Here is a 20,462-nt window from a genome sequence, read left to right as displayed (position 1 = left end):
TGCCGGTCGGGAGGAACTATACACCAGTCGGGAGGAACTATACGCCGGTCGGAAGAGTCATACTCCGGTCGGGAGGAACTATACGCAGGTCGGGAGGAACTATACGCCGGTCGGGAGGAACTATACGCCGGTCGGAAGAGTCATACTACGGTCGGGAGGAACTATACGCAGGTCGGGAGGAACTATACGCAGGTCGGGAGAGTCATACGCCGGTCGGGAGGAACTATAAGCCAGTCGAGAGAGTCATACGCAGGTCGGGAGAGTCATACGCCGGTCAGAAGGAACTATAAGCCAGTCGAGAGAGTCATACGCCGGATGGGAGGAACTATACACATGTCGGAAGGAACTATACGCCGGTTGGGAGGAATTATACGCCGGTTGGGAGAGTCATACGCCGAGCGGGAGGAAGTATATGCCGGTCGGGAGAAATTATACGCCAGTCGGAAGAGTCATACACCGGTCGGGAGAGTCAAACGCCGGGAGGGAGGAACTATACGCAGGTCAGGAGGAACTACACGCCGGTCGGGAGAGTCATACGCCGAGCGGGAGGAAGTATATGCCGGTCGGGAGAAATTATACGCCAGTCGGAAGAGTCATACACCGGTCGGGAGAGTCAAACGCCGGGAGGGAGGAACTATACGCAGGTCAGGAGGAACTACACGCCGGTCGGGAGAGTCATACGCCGAGCGGGAGGAAGTATATGCCGGTCGGGAGAAATTATACGCCAGTCAGGAGAGTCATATGCCGGTCGGGAGAGTCATACGCCGGTCGGGAGAGTCATACGCCGGTCGGGAGAGTCATACGCCGGTCGGGAGAGTCATACGCCGGTTGGGAGGAACTATACGCAGGTCGGGAGAGTCATACGCTGGTAGGGAGGAACTATACGTCGGTCGGGAGAGTCATACGCCGGTCAGGAGGAACTATACGCCGGTCGGGAGAGTCATACGCCGGTCGGGAGGAACTATACACCGGTCAGGAGAGTCATACGCTGGTCGGGAGGAATTATACGCCGGTCGGGAGAGTCATACGCTGGTTGGGAGGAACTATATGCCGGTCGGGAGAGTCATACGCTGGTTGGAAGGATCTATACGCCGGTCGGGAGGAACTATACGCCGGTCGGGAGAGTCATACGCCGGTCGGGAGAGTCATACGCCGGTCGGGAGGAACTATACGCCGGTCGGGAGAGTCATACGCCGGACGGCAGAGTCATACGCCGGTCGGGAGGAACTATACAACGGTCGGGAGGAACTATACGCCGGTCGGGAGAGTCATACGCCGGTCGGGAGAGTCATACGCCGGTCGGGAGGAACTATACGCCGGTCGGGAGAGTCATACGCCGGTCGGGAGAGTCATACGCCGGTCGGGAGGAACTATACAACGGTCGGGAGGAACTATACGCCGGTCGGGAGGAACTATACGCCGGTCGGGAGAGTCATACGTCGGTCGGGAGAGTAATACACCGGTCGGGAGAGTCATACGCCGGTCGGAAGAGTAATACACCGGTCGGGAGAGTCATACGCCGGTCGGAAGAGTAATACACCGGTCGGGAGAGTCATACGCCGGTCGGAAGAGTAATACACCGGTCGGGAGAGTCATACGCCGTTAGGGAGGAACTATACGCCGGTTGGGAGGAGCTATACGCCGGTCAGGAGAGTCATACGCCGGTCGGGAGGAACTATACGCCGGTCGGGAGAGTCATACGCCGGTCGGGAGGAACTATACACCGGTCAGGAGAGTCATACGCCGGTCGGGAGGAAGTATAAGCCGGTCGAGAGAGTCATACGCCGGTCGGGAGAGTCATACGCCGGTCGGGAGAGTCATACGCCGGTCGGGAGGAACTATACGCTGGTCGGGAGAGTCATACGCCGGTCGGGAGGAACTATACGCCGGTCGGGAGAGTCATACGTCGGTCGGGAGAGTCATACGGCGGTCGGAAGAGTAATACACCGGTCGGGAGAGTCATACGCCGGTCGGGAGGAACTATACGCTGGTCGGGAGAGTCATACGCCGGTCGGGAGGAACTATACGCCGGTCGGGAGCAACTATGCGGCGGTCGGGAGGAACTATACGCCAGTCGAGAGAGTCATGCGCCGGTCGGAAGGAACTATACGCCGGTCAGGAGAGTCATACGCCGGTCGGGAGGAACTATACGCCGGTCGGGAGAGTCATACGCCGGTCGGGAGGAACTATACACCGGTCAGGAGAGTCATACGCCGGTCGGGAGGAAGTATAAGCCGGTCGAGAGAGTCATACGCCGGTCGGGAGAGTCATACGCCGGTCGGGAGAGTCATACGCCGGTCGGGAGGAACTATACGCTGGTCGGGAGAGTCATACGCCGGTCGGGAGGAACTATACGCCGGTTGGGAGAGTCATACACCGGTCGAGAGGAAGTATATGCCGATCGGGAGAGTCATACGCCGGTCAGGAGGAACTATGCGCCGGTTGGGAGGAGCTATACGCAGGTTAGGAGGAATTATATGCCGGTCGGGAGAGTCATACGCCGGTCGGGAGGAACTATACGCCGGTCGGGAGCAACTATGCGGCGGTCGGGAGGAACTATACGCCAGTCGAGAGAGTCATGCGCCGGTCGGAAGGAACTATACGCAGGTTGGGAGGAACTATATGCCAGTCGGGAGGAATTATACGCCGGTCAGGACAGTCATACGCCGGTCGGGAGGAACTATAGGCCGGTCGGGATAGTCAAACGCCGGTCAGGAGGAACTATACGCAGGTCGGGAGAGTCATGCGCCGGTCGGGAGGAACTATACACATGTCGGGAGGAATTATACGCCGGTCGGGAGAGTCATACGCCGGTCGGAAGGAACTATAAGCCAGTCGAGAGAGTCATACGCCGGACGGGAGGAACTATACACATGTCGGGAGGAATTATACGCCGGTCGAGAGAGTCATACGCCGGTCGGGAGGAACTATTCGCCTGTCGGTAGAGTCATACGCCGGTCGGGAGAGTCATACGCCGAGCGGGAGGAAGTATATGCCGGTCGGGAGAAATTATACGCCGGTCGGGAGAGTCATATGCCGGTCAGAGACTCATACGCCGGTCGGGAGAGTGATACGCCGAGCGGGAGGAAGTATATGCCGGTCGGGAGAAATTATATGCCGGTCGGGAGAGTCATATGCCGGTCAGAGACTCATACGCCGGTCGGGAGGAACTATACGCCGGTCGGGAGGAACTATACGCCGGTCGGGAGAGTCATAAGCCAGTCGGAAGAGTCATACACCGGTCGGGAGAGTCATACGACGGTCGGGAGGAACTATAAGCCGGTCGAGAGAGTCATACGCCGGTCGGGAGGAATTATACGCAGGTCTGAACTGCACTGGGTTTAAAAGGAACGTGACCCCGCCCTGGTCCCCAAAGTCATACCCAGAAGCCAGTTTACAAGTTAAGGTGATTTTATTGCTACCAAATTGAAAGCGTTAACCCCAGTATTAACAAAGACCAAAATGACAAATAACACAAGTTTCTTTCAAAAAGGGAAGTGCTACCTAACCCCTGGTTGAGACAAAAACCAAAAATAGACAAGTGCTGCCCCTAACTCCCTAACTGAATAAACAAGAGATGGGTTAGAGACTTCGGCTGCACAGGTCTGCCACCTTGCGTAGCACGGAGGATGTTAATATGCCGGTCGGGAGGAACTATACGCCGGTCGGGAGAGTCATACGCCGGTCGGGAGGAACTATACGCCGGTCAGGAGGAACTATACGCTGGTCGGGAGGAATTATACGCCGGTCAGGAGGAACTATACGCTGGTCGGGAGGAATTATACGCCGGTCAGGAGGAACTATACGCTGGTCGGGAGGAATTATACGCCGGTCGGGAAAGTTATACGCCGGTCGGGAGGAACTATACGCCGGTCAGGAGAGTCATAAGCCAGTCGGAAGAGTCATACACCGGTCGGGAGAGTCATACGACGGTCGGGAGGAACTATAAGCCGGTCGAGAGAGTCATACGCCGGTCGGGAAGAACTATACACCAGTCGGGAGAGTCATACGCCGGTCTGGAGGAACTATACGCCGGTCGGGAGAGTCATACCCCGGTCGGGAGGAACTATACGCAGGTTGGGAGGAACTATATGCCGGTCGGAAGAGTCATACGCCGGTCGGGAGGAACTATACACCAGTCGGGAGGAACTATACGCCGGTCGGAAGAGTCATACTCCGGTCGGGAGGAACTATACGCAGGTCGGGAGGAACTATACGCCGGTCGGGAGGAACTATACGCCGGTCGGAAGAGTCATACTACGGTCGGGAGGAACTATACGCAGGTCGGGAGGAACTATACGCAGGTCGGGAGAGTCATACGCCGGTCGGGAGGAACTATAAGCCAGTCGAGAGAGTCATACGCAGGTCGGGAGAGTCATACGCCGGTCAGAAGGAACTATAAGCCATTCGAGAGAGTCATACGCCGGATGGGAGGAACTATACACATGTCGGAAGGAACTATACGCCGGTTGGGAGGAATTATACGCCGGTTGGGAGAGTCATACGCCGAGCGGGAGGAAGTATATGCCGGTCGGGAGAAATTATACGCCGGTCGGGAGAGTCATACGCTGGTTGGGAGGAACTATATGCCGGTCGGGAGAGTCATACGCCGGTTGGAAGGATCTATACGCCGGTCGGGAGGAACTATACGCCGGTCGGGAGAGTCATACGCCGGTCGGGAGGAACTATACGCCGGTCGGGAGAGTCATACGCCGGTCGGCAGAGTCATACGCCGGTCGGGAGGAACTATACAACGGTCGGGAGGGACTATACGCCGGTCGGGAGAGTCATACGCCGGTCGGGAGAGTCATACGCCGGTCGGGAGGAACTATACAACGGTCGGGAGGAACTATACGCCGGTCGGGAGGAACTATACGCCGGTCGGGAGAGTCATACGTCGGTCGGGAGAGTAATACACCGGTCGGGAGAGTCATACGCCGGTCGGAAGAGTAATACACCGGTCGGGAGAGTCATACGCCGTTAGGGAGGAACTATACGCCGGTTGGGAGGAGCTATACGCCGGTCGGGAGAGTCATACGCCGGTCGGGAGGAACTATACGCCGGTCAGGAGAGTCATACGCCGGTCGGGAGGAACTATACGCCGGTCAGGAGAGTCATACGCAGGTCGGGAGGAAGTATAAGCCGGTCGAGAGAGTCATACGCCGGTCGGGAGAGTCATACGCTGGTCGGGAGAGTCATACGCCGGTCGGGAGGAACTATACGCTGGTCGGGAGAGTCATACGCCGGTCGGGAGGAACTATACGCCGGTCGGGAGAGTCATACGCCGGTCGGGAGGAACTATACACCGGTCGGGAGGAACTATACGCCGGTCGGGAGGAACTATACGCCGGTCGGGAGGAACTATACGCCGGTCGGGAGAGTCATACGTCGGTCGGGAGAGTCATACGGCGGTCGGAAGAGTAATACACCGGTCGGGAGAGTCATACGCCGTTCGGGAGGAACTATACGCCGGTTGGGAGAGTCATACACCGGTCGAGAGGAAGTATATGCCGATCGGGAGAGTCATACGCCGGTCAGTAGGAACTATGCGCCGGTTGGGAGGAGCTATACGCAGGTTAGGAGGAATTATACGCCGGTCGGGAGAGTCACACGCCGGTCGGGAGGAACTATACGCCGGTCGGGAGCAACTATGCGGCGGTCGGGAGGAACTATACGCCAGTCGAGAGAGTCATGCGCCGGTCGGAAGGAACTATACGCAGGTTGGGAGGAACTATATGCCAGTCGGGAGGAATTATACGCCGGTCAGGACAGTCATACGCCGGTCGGGAGGAACTATAGGCCGGTCGGGAGAGTCATACGCCGGTCGGGAGAGTCATACGCCGAGCGGGAGGAAGTATATGCCGGTCGGGAGAAATTATACGCCGGTCGGGAGAGTCATATGCCGGTCAGAGACTCATACGCCGGTCGGGAGAGTGATACGCCGAGCGGGAGGAAGTATATGCCGGTCGGGAGAAATTATATGCCGGTCGGGAGAGTCATATGCCGGTCAGAGACTCATACGCCGGTCGGGAGAGTCATACGCCGGTCGAGAGAGTCATACGCCGGTCGAGAGAGTCATACGCCGGTCGGGAGGAATTATACGCAGGTCTGAACTGCACTGGGTTTAAAAGGAACGTGACCCCGCCCTGGTCCCCAAAGTCATACCCAGAAGCCAGTTTACAAGTTAAGGTGATTTTATTGCTACCAAATTGAAAGCGTTAACCCCAGTATTAACAAAGACCAAAATGACAAATAACACAAGTTTCTTTCAAAAAGGGAAGTGCTACCTAACCCCTGGTTGAGACAAAAACCAAAAATAGACAAGTGCTGCCCCTAACTCCCTAACTGAATAAACAAGAGAAAAAAGTACAGAAACTAATAAGGCCATTCACCGCTTCTCCTTCAGTGTCTACTTACTATTGTGAATAACTTTTCTTTTAAACCCAAAACATGAATTATGCATTGATGTCCAACTCTCCGCATCTTTCCGTTCAGCCATCACACAGGGGCCAGGTCATTGCTGATCCTTTGTCCTGAGTCTTGTCTCTCACACCCTTTCTGATTCACTGCCTCTTTACAAGTGAAAGCCTATCCCACAGGAATCAGTACTACCCCACAAAACCAATCCACCGCTCATCCCTCACTACTGCCCACCCAGGGGCTGTCCATCCCTCTTTGGTGCACTAGGCGAACACTCCCTTATGTTACACCCTTTTTACACATGTTCTTTTCTACTCTGTAATATTCTTGTCAATTTTCTTGATATTTATTATCACCTCTGTTATTCCTTGATATTTATAATTGAGTGACCTGTATATATTAGTGCTATTTCCTAAATGTGTAAACTCTAACATAATGTATTGTTTACAGTTTAGTCTGTTACTGTTACTATTTTTACCATTTCTTCTTGGGCCAACTGCAACCCACATACTATCCTTAGGGATTAATAAAGAATTCTGATTATGATTCTGATTGTTTCAGAATGATCTGCCATTTTCCAATGACACATCTGCAGTTTTCTAAACTGAGCACCTGATGGCTTTGATCTTTTCTTGTCCATCTTCCATTGGTTTTAATTTTGCACTCCAGTATGAACACAAATCCCCCAACCAGAGGATCACCACAACATAACCTAATATACCTACACCTTAGTTCACAGATATGCTTTGTCTATGATTTATTTCAAATCATGAACACATAATGGGCTTGGATTTACAACATTATGAATGAAATGTGCTCTATTTGGAAGCAGCAGCCCCCCTCCCGTGTCGGTTGTGTGTGAGACTTAAATCATCAAACTTGAAATTATACCATTTAAATTGTTATTGATCCCTTTACCCCGAGCCCTAAAGTGAATGGCCTGTATTTGTATAGCACTTTTACTAGTCCCCAAGGACCCCAAAGCGCTTTACACATCCAGTCATCCACCCATTCACACACACAAAGTGTATAAAGTGTATATTTATTTTCTTACTCTTCTTATATTTATTGTTCGTTTACTTGCACTGCTGTAACTGGAGCCTCGTCGTCTCGTCTCTATACTGGACTGTATGTAGCGCAGTGATTCCTGAGATTAGGCACAAAACAGGTTTTAATTTTCTAAAATATATTTTTTGATTTTTCAAAAACATATTTACATATAATGTTTACACAAAGTTTTGGCTGTCTCTCCATGTTTTGGTACAATCTCCCAGGTGTAACATTTTTTAATAATTTATGTTTTTGCTGGAGTAGTGCAAGGTTTTTGTCAACACCGTCAGACACAAAGAAATGCAACAATATATATTTTAAATTAAGTTGTTTCAGCTATTTTGACTATTAGCAGTTTCTCTATTCTATTGTTTATGCACATATGTTTTCAAAGTAATTATACCACATTTAAAAGTAAGATTGTTTTGGCTTTTTATTATTAGAGTTACAGTCATACATATTTTCAGAAGCTTGTATTTAATCTGTATAAGAAACAGTCATATCAAGCAGCATGCAAATTACACATTTATTGAGAAAATTACGTATTTTTATTGGAAGATCATGAGGGAGGAAACTATATGGTTCTCCAACTAGAAAAATAAACACCTTGTCAACTAAGGTGCTGACGGTGGTGACACACTAGTAGAAAACAAGATAGTATTTCTTTCAAAATGACAATTAAACCTTAACAACCTTTGTAATATCACAAGACACATCATAACAATTCTGTTTTTGCACATGTCAAGTTCTACATCTTAATAGTTCACCAGCAAGTAGCTGCCTACTACTCCTTGATTCCTAAAGTTCTCTGTGGTTGTGTGTTTAGACCCTGCTGGACTTTCTCTCCTTTTGTCTCTCTGTGCTTGTTTCCAAAACCTTCTCTTCTGACTTTTTTCTCTTCCTTTCAGATCACTGGTGTTCTTTATTTTCCCTCTTTCACTCTATTTCTCCATTTTTCCCTTTCCTTTATGAGAAACTCTTTCTTCAACTCAGGCTGGCTGTTAATTTTTTCTCTCCTTTTTCGATTATCCCTGTTCCTTCTCTTTCGTTCCTCTACTAACAGGTTCCCCTTTGCTATAGCCTGAAATGTACCATTTTGTAATCACTATAATTCTTCTGAACCTTATGCTTTTTTACAGATTAAGGATGAATATTCACAACAAAATTATGCATTAAGCAATAGAAATGTTATCCAGCCATTAAGTTTGATGTTATTAGGCAGGAGGCTCCGGTCCATTCGCACCAGAACCTCTCGCCATAAGAACAGTTTCTTCCCCTCTGCTGTTGGACACATGAACAATAACCATATGACTGTTCCCACCACTAACACATGACCCTACGCTGTGTCACTGCATCATTTCATGTTTGGCACTGATCACCACCTGCACTCATGTATATATCTTTCTACGTAGCACTCTTAATTCTTATTCTCATGTATATATCTCATGTATAGCTCATGCACATATCTTTCCACGTAGCACTTTTAATTCTTATCCCTACTTTTATTTTTTCATGTCTATTTAAGTGCTATTTATGACACTATGTTTGCACTGAAGCACCGCAGCAATTTCCTAATGTTGTAAACCTGCTCAACATTTGGCAATAAACCCCTTTCTGATTCTGATTCTGATTCTGATTCTGATTAGCCATTTCCAGGTCCAAACTCCGCTGCAGATCCCAAAGTCAAAGGAACTCTGCGGCATCACCGAGAGTTACAAACTGTCTAAATTCTTTCATCTTTAATAAAATGATCAGTGTGGCTGCTCTACCAGGTGTAACATCCAGGCATCCATGAAAACAGAATATATGAAATTTAACAGAGTTAGAAGTTAGATTGCTTGTTTCTACCTGAACATGATATACCAGCTCTGCTACCACTTCCAACATAAATGGAGACAGTAAACTAAACAGCAGTGACTATTGTCAGGTTACTGAAGTTGGGCTAGCTGGTATATAGTGATGTGCTACGTGATTGCTAGCGACACAGCTGTGTTAGCATAACATAAACACAGTGAAGCTGGAGGATGAATGTTGTTTTAGGGGCTTGTTCAGATGTAATAGAACAAGATAAAAAGCATTAAAACATTTTAACAGCACAACAGGCTTAATAAACACAGAGTAGTTTGGGCCCGGAAGCAAGATTCATACATCATCACTTAAAGAACAGCTCTCGGGGCACAGCTAGCTCAGTGGATATCACATGATCGAAAGGTTGGGCGCTCAAATCCAACGAACAGAGGCTATCCTGGATTGGTAGCTGCCCACTGCATGACTGAGTGAATGGGTTAAATGCAGAGGACTAAGCATTTTCCTACAGGATTAATGATGTATACATAAACAATGAGATTCAAGATAAGGCAAATTTGATAATATTTGACACATCTGTGAAGCAGAAATATCAGTAAAATACACAGGAGGTAATATATCTGAAATATTAGTAAAAAATAACTTAATATAAATGGTGAATAGCACACTTTTGTGACATTTGTCAACACCATTAGAAAAAGGGTCAACACCGTCAGACAAAAATCCTGATGGTGTTGACAAAATACCCTACTTTCTCTCATAACACGTGTTTATCTGACAGAAGCCATCTTGTTTTTCATCATTTGCTTATGGCCTCTACAATCTACCTAAATGAGGCTGTTTTTACAAGAAAAAATAATTAAATCTTGGATTACATCGACTTTGGTGTTAACGCATTATGGTTGTGACACAGTTTTATCAGAAAGGTGTGCAATACATGAAATAAAAACAAAAGAATTATCACAGCAGTGACCTCATGGCATGTGTATCAAACAGGAAGTGGTAAAGGGGTCCTCAGAGTGTAAGCTACCCACAATAATTCCTGATTTTTTTGTACTTTTAAAAAAATCTGACGGTGTTGACAAAAACTCTGGACACGATTTTAATCACTTAAAAAATATTTAAAAATAAATTTTCAATTGCATATTTTGATATTATATAAGGTATTGACTTAAATACTTAGTGACGAGAGCCATGATGTTTAATTTTACATTACTTTAAATTTTTTTTCTGTATTTTAATATTATCACACCTGCTTCTGGACAATGGATTTTTAAGGTACTGGTAATGTATTGTACCATTTAAAATAAATATATATTTATAAAAAATGCAAAATCATAGTTTTGTTGTATAAACATTGCCTTGGTTTGTCTTTTAGGCAGTTGGGTTAACACTTGTATGCATATTTTTAACCACAAAATTGGGTTTTATCTGCCGGACATGTTTTGTCCCTTATCTCAAGAATCACTGAACGGAGATGACAATAAAGTTTACTTTAACTTCAGCAGCAAGCAGGCGCCCCGAGGCCTCTGGCGCTAACTTTTCGCGTATAGAATTTCGGGGGGAAGCTGCAAATTATAAGTCTGTATCATAATGGTGCTTGGTGCCATGCCCTCAGGGACTTTAATGTTATATAAAAACACTGACAGCTCGATCTCTACCTCAGTCACTCTCTCTGATCCAGCTGAGTCACCAATAGGAAAAATCTGCTTTTCACAGGAACTTGGTAACAGCAATAAGAGAATACGTAGTTTATTCCAAGAAGATATCGTCTCTCTCCCATATATAATATTTTATTGGAACCGATATGTTCCAGATAGCAAGTGGAAGACAGTCTGGATGGTCCCCCATAAATATTTGATTGTAAATAAGGTGAAAGAAGTCTCATTTAAAATTCTACATAAATGTTATCCAGCCAGTCTCTACATGGTAAAATTTAAAAGGGACATAAATACTAATTGTACTTTCTGTGGGGATCATCCAGAAACTGTGACACATCTTTTTTGGTACTGTTCTTTTACACAGAGATTCTGGAAGGAATTTAGCAGGTTTGTTATTGTCCATATTTTAAGGGATACCTCTGTAAGAACTCAGATAGAATTATCCTATGAACTTTGGGGCCTTTTATACTCACAAGAGGAAAATTCGTATAAAGCACCTGTTGCGACTTTCATCCGTAGATAAAGCCGCGGCCGGCTGAGTTGGTTGTGTCCCTGTGACGCGCCTCCAATAATCCATAATGAGTCGTACTTGTACTTTGCGCATTTATTTTAAGAACAAAACAAAAACAAACATTTGCGCTTTCAATCAATTTACAACTAGCGCATGGATTAACTGGTGTGCCAAAAAATGACGGTCAACAGAAAAGTTTGCCCACAAACCACTCACCCAACACACCTGCTGCGAACACCGACCTCAGGTAAATAGACTGTGACCACACCCACATACCATCACCTGAGACGCAGGTAAAGCTATACACCTGTGCCACCAAAACAAAAAGGAAAAACATAAACATTGACTTTGGCTCTTACAATACCGGCCCCTAATTATTATCTTTTAAATAATAATTACAAAATAATCAAGTCTTACGTCATTTTCTTGTTCATAAAACATGTCAATCGCCCTTTAGTGCAACATGCATCAGTACTACTACTTGTGGTTCACCATCTGTGAAGTTAATAACCCATAAATAAAAGGAGTAGGTCACTTAAAGATTATCCAGTCAGTCCAATATGTTAAATAGTCTCTGTTTCCTGCAAAAGACAGACTTTATTTATAGGTCTGTTTAGGAATCCAGTCTTTGTCTTGATCCGAAGATGACGAACAAATCCCCTTTTGTCCTGGATTGTCTCTTCTATTTTTCCAGTTATCCAGGAATTCCGTGGTGCGGAATCATCAACAATGATCACAATGTCTCCTGGCATGAAGTTTCGTTTTGGGTTGCACCATTTCTGTCTTTGTTGCAGTTGTGGAAGATATTCTTTAATCCACCTTTTCCAGAATAAATCTGACATATATTGGACTTGTTTCCATCTGCGACGAGCATATATGTCATCTTTTTGAAAACATCCTGGTGGTAATGATGGTGCAGTCTTAAGAAGCAACAGGTGGTTTGGAGTAAGTGCTTCAAGGTCATTTGGATCTGTAGAAGCCTTTGTAATAGGACGACCATTCAAAATAGCTTCAGCTTCACATAAAACAGTCCTGAGGCTCTCTTCATCAAGACTTTGTACACTTAAGGTGGAATTAAGAATCTTTCTCACAGATCTTATAAGTCTTTCCCATACACCTCCATGATGTGAGCCAGCTGGGGGATGGAAAGTCCATTTAATGCCCTTTTGAAGAAGGGTATTGTGTATACGACATTGATTCCAATCTGCTATCATTTCCTTCAGCTCACGATGGGATCCCACAAAGTTGGTGCCGTTGTCAGATCGCAGTTCTTTTACTTGACCACGTCTGGCAATAAAGCGACGAAGGGCATTGATAAAAGAGTCTGTGTCCAGTGATGATGCCATTTCAATATGAATGGCTCTTGACGCTAAACATGTGAATATCACACCATAGCATTTTACAGTAGTCCTTCCACGTTTCACTAGAAACGGTCCGAAATAGTCCACTCCAACATACGTGAATGGTGGTTCATCAGGAGTTACTCTGTGTAGGGGCAGGTCTGCCATTTGTTGTTGTCCTGGTGGGGCATTTACGCGCCGACACACAATGCATTTAGCCACAATTTTTCTTATAGGTACTGTGACACCTGAAATCCAGTATTTTTGACGCAGTTTAGATAACATGTGGTTACGACCTCCATGACCCACCGCTTCATGGACATGTTGAAGGATTAGGTTAGAAATGTGGAAGTCCTTGGCCAGAATAACAGGATGTTTTCTCTCTTCTGGCATTGCAGTTCTACTGAGTCGTCCACCAACTCTCAACACACCTTCTTCCAGGATGGGAGTAAGTTTATAAATGTGACTGGTTCTCTTAACATTCGATCCTTTTGTTAAACAGGAGATTTCATCAGCAAACCGCTTCCTTTGACAAAAGGAGATTATAGCCATTTCAGCGCTAATCAGCTCCTCAACTTTGAGACTGCTGGTGTCCAGACAGTGTTTCTTCATTTGAAGTTCAAGATTTTGTTCAGGATCATGTTTAATCTGTAGTTTTCTTCTACTGTAATGCAGAAGCAGTTTTTTAACTCTCAGAATCCATGCTACTGCACGCTTCAGCCGAGTCCAGGATGAAAAATACTGAATGAAGTGAGAAACCGGATCCATTTCTTGTGACGTCTGAACAGCATTCACTGTTGTTTTAATTTCTGCATCGCTTGATGAGAGTTGTTTCACTTCATCAGGATTCTGAGGCCACTCCTCTTGTGGTAGTAGAAGAAATGGAGGTCCAGAGAGCCAAGTTTGTTTATTTTTCAAAAAGGATTGTACCGTTAAACCTCGAGAAGCCAAATCTGCTGGATTGTTATCCGTGTCCACATATCTCCTTTGTTGAGGATTTGAAACTTTGACAATCTCAGAAACTCTGTTGGCGACGAAAGTGCGGAACCTTGTTGTTTTATTGTTGATATATTTCAGTACAGAGGTGCTGTCAGTCCAAAATACTGAGTCCTTCAGTTCCATCTGCAGCTCCTTTTTCCACATTACATCCATTCTGCTTGCTAAGGTGGCAGCAGTTAACTCCATTCGAGGGATTGTAACTGGTTTTAAAGGAGCAACACGTGCCTTTCCCATAATGAATGCACAGTGTGCCTGGTCTCGTTCATTCTTTAGTAACAAATAAGTCACTGTTCCATAGCTGTCCTCAGATGCATCTGCGAAATGATGCAACTGAGCAGTTTTTACAGTTCCAAAACTGTTGGTTTTAAAACAACGATCAACCTTGAACTCCTCCAGCTTGTAGAGCTCTTGCATCCAAATAGTCCATTCCTGTATAACCGCATCAGGTAATGCATCATCCCATCCAATCTTTTTTCGACACAGATTTTGCAGAATCTTTTTAGCAGTTAAGATTACTGGTGCCAACATTCCTAGGGGGTCATAAACAGAGCTGACTACAGAAAGGATGCCACGTCTTGTCAAAGGTCGATCTCTTAGAGTGATTCTGAACTTGAAAACGTCAGACTCCACACACCATTGAACGCCCAAAACTCTTTCCACCGGAAGTTCATCACTGATCAAGTCTAGATCCTTTATTTTGTTTGCTCTGTTACTTTCAGGTATTACAGCCAACACATTACGACTGTTACTTATCCATTTGTTCAGTGGAAAGCCTCCTTTCAAGCATATGGCACAGAGTTCATGGTAGAGATCGATCGCATCCTCTTCTGTGGCTGCTGAGATGAGACAATCGTCGGCGTAAAAGTTGTTCAACATTGCATCCACGGCTTGAAGGCTAAACTGTTGTTTATGATCTTCAGCACATTTCCTTAGTGCAAAATTTGCACAACTGGGAGATGAAGTTGCTCCAAACACATGTACTGTCATCCTATATTCAACCATGGCTTGAGTGTAATCTCCGTTGGGCCACCAAAGGAATCTTAACATATCTCGATCCTCCTCTGGTATTTTAACCTGGTGAAACATGGCCTTAATGTCTGCAGCAATGACAACAGGTTCTTTACGAAATCTTGTCAGAACTCCAATTAATGTGCTGGTCAAGTCTGGACCTTGTAAGAGCTTGCTATTTAGCGACACTCCTTGATACTTGGCTCCACAGTCAAACACCACTCTAAGGGTTTTCTTCTGCGGATGCAGAACACCATGGTGCGGCAAATACCATTTCCTGCCATCCGTCCGTTCTAAGTTGTCTTCTGGTACCTTTTCTGCATAACCTTCAGAGATCATATCTGACATAAAGCTGTTATAGTCCTGCAGAAAAGTAGAGTTCTTCATAAGTCTTTTCTTCAGATTCTGAAGGCGTTGTTCAGCAACACTTTTATTATCTGGCATGCAGACCTTTAAGTCTTTCAATGGGAGTCCAATATAATAATGACCATTATGCATCTTAGCAGTATTGGAAACTTTATCCAAAAACTGTTGGTCTTCCTTAGAAGGTTCCTTCTCATCTCTGGCACACTCTGGAAAATCAGTTTTAAACTGCTGATTCCACAGCTCATCAAGTTTCACCACTGAAACTCTATTGACACTTATCTGTGGCTGATTGTGAACTTCAGTTTGAGTCTCACCCAAAGGTCCGTTCACTGTCCAGCCAAGGACAGTTTTAACAGCATACGGTCCATCTCCAACACTTCTAATGACATCCAGTGGTTCCAGAGCCTTTGGCACATTCGAGCCAATTAGCAAATCAATTTCAGAGTCAATTTCTGGCAGATGTACAGACTTCAAATATGGCCACCGGAGTATATCGTTGTGGTGAGGAATGTTTCCTTTATGGACAGGGATAGTGAACTGAGTATAAAGAATGGGAAGATCACAAAACTCATTTCCATCTAGTCCAGCAACTTCTAAATCTGCAATAATATCCGTTTCAACAACCTTATTCTGTCCCATAGTTCTCAGCAGAATGTTGGATCTTCTTCCATGAATTTTCAGCTTATTCATCAGCTTTACTGTACAAAATGATGCAGTGCTGCCTGGGTCAAGAAATGCATAGGTGTACAATGTTACATTTCCTTTCTTGGCCTTAACTTTCACAGGCACGATTGAAAGTTTGAATTCATCTTTACCGGCCCCAGTAAGAGCACTGGTCTGAATAGAGACTATGGCACGATTTTGAGTTTGTTCCTTTGATTCTTGTTCTTTACTCATTGTCTTTTGATAGATGTGTAACATTTGAGGATGCTTTAAACCACACGTCTTGCACCTGAGGCGCTTTTTGCAGTCTCTACTAATGTGACCTTTAGAATGACATCCGAAACAGACTCCATTCTCTTTTAGAAAAGTGATTTTGTCTTTTTGCGTTTTTCTTTCCAGCTCTTGACAATTTTCTAAGGTATGTTCACCTTTGCAAAACAAGCAACTCCTCATTTGTGTTATTCTTTCCTTTTCCTTAACTTTGTTATTTTCTTTTTCAGATGCCATCACAGAGGTAGCAAAAGAACTTTCTTTGAATCTTGTGTGAGTTTGAGACTTAAGTTTTCTTGTGTCTCTATTTGTCGTGCAGATATCCTTGATGTCCCCAAACACTGGGTCAGATGCGATCTTAACTTGTTTTTCTAAAAACTCCACAAGATCCTTAAATGTAGCTTGTCGATTACACTTCTCATGGAAATCACAGACTGCAGTTCTCCACTTATCTCTTTGCCTGTAGGGAAGTTTCTTTGTTATAGCTAACATGTTGGCAGGCATGTCAAGCTCCTGCATATAACTGAGATCTTCCATAGCATTGCAACAGCCTCTTAGGAATATTGTGTAAGCTTGAAGAGCTTTCATGTCCTCTGTTTTTATTGAAGACCAAGCAAGTGCTTTGCTCATGTAAGCCGTGGCAAGTTTATGTTCATTCCCAAAATGCTGCCGTAATAAACACTTCGCCTTTCTGAATCCTGCTTCTGAAGTCATGTGTAGGCAACTTCTTACAAGTTCTCTTGGTTGACCCTTTGTGTGTTGTTCCAAATAATAAAGACAATCTCCAGGGTTTTTATTTCTGCTTTCAATGTTGTGTTCAAACGATTTAATAAAAGTCTGGTACTGAAGTGGATCTCCATCAAAAACTGGGATCTCCTTTTTAGGCAATGAAGAAAGACTATGTTGTTGGATTAATAAAGCAGTGAGTTCGTTCTGCTTACTCATGACAGATAAGATGTTACAGTCTTCTTCATGACTAGAAATTTGAGAAGGTACATGTTTATTTTCATGTGAATTTCTAATGTTTGACTGATATGTCAAGGGATCTTCAGAAAGAGTCTGAGGTTGTATTGGAACTCTGCCTGTGGTTAAGAGAGATTGTGAGTCTGCAACATTATGCTCCCTAAAGATATGCACATGTTGCCTTTCATGTACAGGAGTATCCGGACTAGTATTCAACACTTGAGTTACCTTCTGTCCCTTTTCAAAATATGACTCCATACCATCTGATATTTTTGATAGTTTACTTTTAATACTGGATCCTTTTGAGCCTTTCAGTACTTTCATTTTTGCAACCGTGGCAGCTATATTTGTTTCCAGCTCCAGTTGCTCCCGCTGTCTCCTTAACTGTGCTTCATGTTCCTCCAAGGCATGTTTATCCTTAAGCACTTTTTGCCTTACCATCAGAGCAGCTGCTTCAGCTTCAGCCATTATTCGTGCTGATGTTGTACTTGATGCTCTGGAGTTTGAGCTTGAAGAACTGATTTTACTCTTTTTGCTTCTTACGTTTGAAACACTGTCACCTGGCTGTATTTCATCTTGTATGTCAGAATTTGTTTTAACCTGCTTTGGGGATGTTAAGATGTTATGTTTATCATTTGTGGAAGAAACCGTCTCCTTTGATAAAACCGTCTCAGCAGAAACGGGCACATCCAAAGTAACAGCAGTAGGCACTTTCTCAGCTTCATTGTCTTTTTCCATAAAAGGTCTTCCAGCTTCAACAAAATCATCATTACATTTTGTTATGCGTCCAAACCAGTCAATATGAGCATCTTGGTCATCTTTAGGAATCAATAAAATGAATGCATCATGAACAGTTTTGGCATTTTTATACAAATCATTCAGTTTTTCCAAGTTAAGCAGCACAGCTTTTGCATAGTCATCCTTGTTCATCAATTCTTTAATATCACGAGTTAACCCTTTAATCTTGTTAACATGAGCTTTTCGCTCTTTCTGCAAAGTTTCCATTTTAAAAGCAAGCGCTTTAGCCGTCAGTTTTGCAGATCTTTTTTCTTCCAGTTCATGTTCGGCTTCTTTTATTTCACTCATCGTCACTTTTTCACATGCATCAAAACAACATTATATTCCACAGCTTCAAAGATAGATCACAGCCAATACTTTTCTTCCGTGTAAACCATTGCGCAGCAGCGTCACAGGCTGTCAAAACCAGAGCAGCGTCCTCCAGCTTGCCAAATCAAGCACACGCACGCACACAACGCAGATCAAACCAATGTCCCCAATGGACAAGCGATGACACTTACAAACTGTGTTCAAAACATCCAATAATACACAGAGTGAATCCGCGTGTCCTACCGCTTCTGAAGTGTCTGTTGCGCTGCGTTCCACCATGCCAGTGTGACGGTGCCGTTTCCAATTACTCATTTGAGAACTGCGTCCACTCATCTGACAGCTCCGTGACTCCAAAACGTATATCCAAAAATCCTCTTCATTGTTTTGATGCGTGCAATAAAAGACAAGGTTTTCTGTTGACTAAATGTTGCGACTTTCATCCGTAGATAAAGCCGCGGCCGGCTGAGTTGGTTGTGTCCCTGTGACGCGCCTCCAATAATCCATAATGAGTCGTACTTGTACTTTGCGCATTTATTTTAAGAACAAAACAAAAACAAACATTTGCGCTTTCAATCAATTTACAACTAGCGCATGGATTAACTGGTGTGCCAAAAAATGATGGTCAACAGAAAAGTTTGCCCACAAACCACTCACCCAACACACCTGCTGCGAACACCGACCTCAGGTAAATAGACTGTGACCACACCCACATACCATCACCTGAGACGCAGGTAAAGCTATACACCTGTGCCACCAAAACAAAAAGGAAAAACATAAACATTGACTTTGGCTCTTACAGCACCCGTGTAAGACAGTCGACATGATGAGATGAAGCCAGTGTGCTTGGAGCCCAGCAGGTGGCAGCCTGCTGTCAGACACCTCGTTGCAGTGCTTACATGACAAACTGCACAATTTCAGACACGAGGAAACTTTGTAGGGGAGACCGGGGATAGTTGTAACATTTTTGACATTTCTGTCTGTAAATTGGAGCTCTTTTAAGGTAGTGGGTTCAAAATGTAATGCAAAGTATTTACATGTCTCTGCTATTAAATAGTGCAGCTATTTTCTCTGCAGCACAATTACCCATTGCATGGTATGGTCTCAAACACAAAGAGTGAAATGTTACAATTAACCCCATAGTCTGGGTTAGTTGTAACATATCCTGGGGTGAAATGTAACACAATGAAATAAGGGTACTAACAAAAAATTAACATGTAATCTTTGTTTATTCAACACATGAATGCACTTAGAGCCATGTATGTAGCTGTGTGTGTGTGTGTGTGTGTGTGTGTGTGTGTGTGTGTGTGTGTGTGTGTGTGTGTGTGTGTGTGTGTGTGTGACAGAATGCAGAAATCTAGCTTTTGAACATATTCCAACCCCCAAAAAAGACAAATTATGGAATTTTCTGCAACTGAATATTTCATTAATTTTGGTTGGTCTTCCTTGAGTTTGGCCTCATTGGCTCAGTGGGCATTATAACCTACAACTCTTGCACCAATTCTGAACATAACAATGAAGCTGAAAAAATGTAGTTGTTCACCAGCATCGCAATTCCATTACTTTTTATCATGGCTTACCTTGGTGTGGTTTGCAAAGTGCTTCAGAAAGATGAGGAAATCTGTTTCTTGCCCCCATCCTGATTTATTTCCACTACCAGTACTTCCTACTGGTCCATCTCTGACACAGTGGTCTGCATAATGTATGTGTGGGAACACAAACAGTGGAGGAATTGTGTTGCCAATGGCAATAACCGCATATACAAAAGCGACCAGTGAACCTCTCTCTGCTGATGTCGTTGCCCCAACTTGTTTAATATAAGTTAAAGTAATAGTGTGGTAAGTTGCAACATCTGCATTATTGTTACAACTAACCCAGACTCCTATAGCCATGAACTAGCTAACATTACAGCCAACGGCTAAAACATTAGCACTAAAGACCTACACAGAATATATCCCCATAGACATACAAATAACATAATTTAAGTTTTATGAGTTTAACTGCAAAGCAGATAATGCTATTACAAATTGAAATAAAGTAGAAAAACTTACTTTTTGGCATACAAATTACTTTTCTTTCGTGTTAAATTGTCTGTGTTTGACAAAATGTGCTGATTTTTCACATGTGATAGCAGAACTGAATTGGGCATGCACAGGATGAGTCACATCATTTGAAACTTAGCCCTGATTGGAGAAATTGGAAGTGTTACAACTGACCCACGTTACAACTATCCCCGGTCTCCCCTACGTGAAAGCAACTGTGTAACTCGCGTGTTAATTTTAATAATAATAATAATAATTA

This window comes from Diplotaxodon limnothrissa, linkage group LG3 (genome assembly GCF_057381915.1).
Source record: "Diplotaxodon limnothrissa isolate DT_005_m linkage group LG3, D_limnothrissa_male_GT1.1, whole genome shotgun sequence".
NCBI lineage: Eukaryota > Metazoa > Chordata > Actinopteri > Cichliformes > Cichlidae > Diplotaxodon > Diplotaxodon limnothrissa.
Note: the sequence above shows the minus strand (reverse complement) of the source record.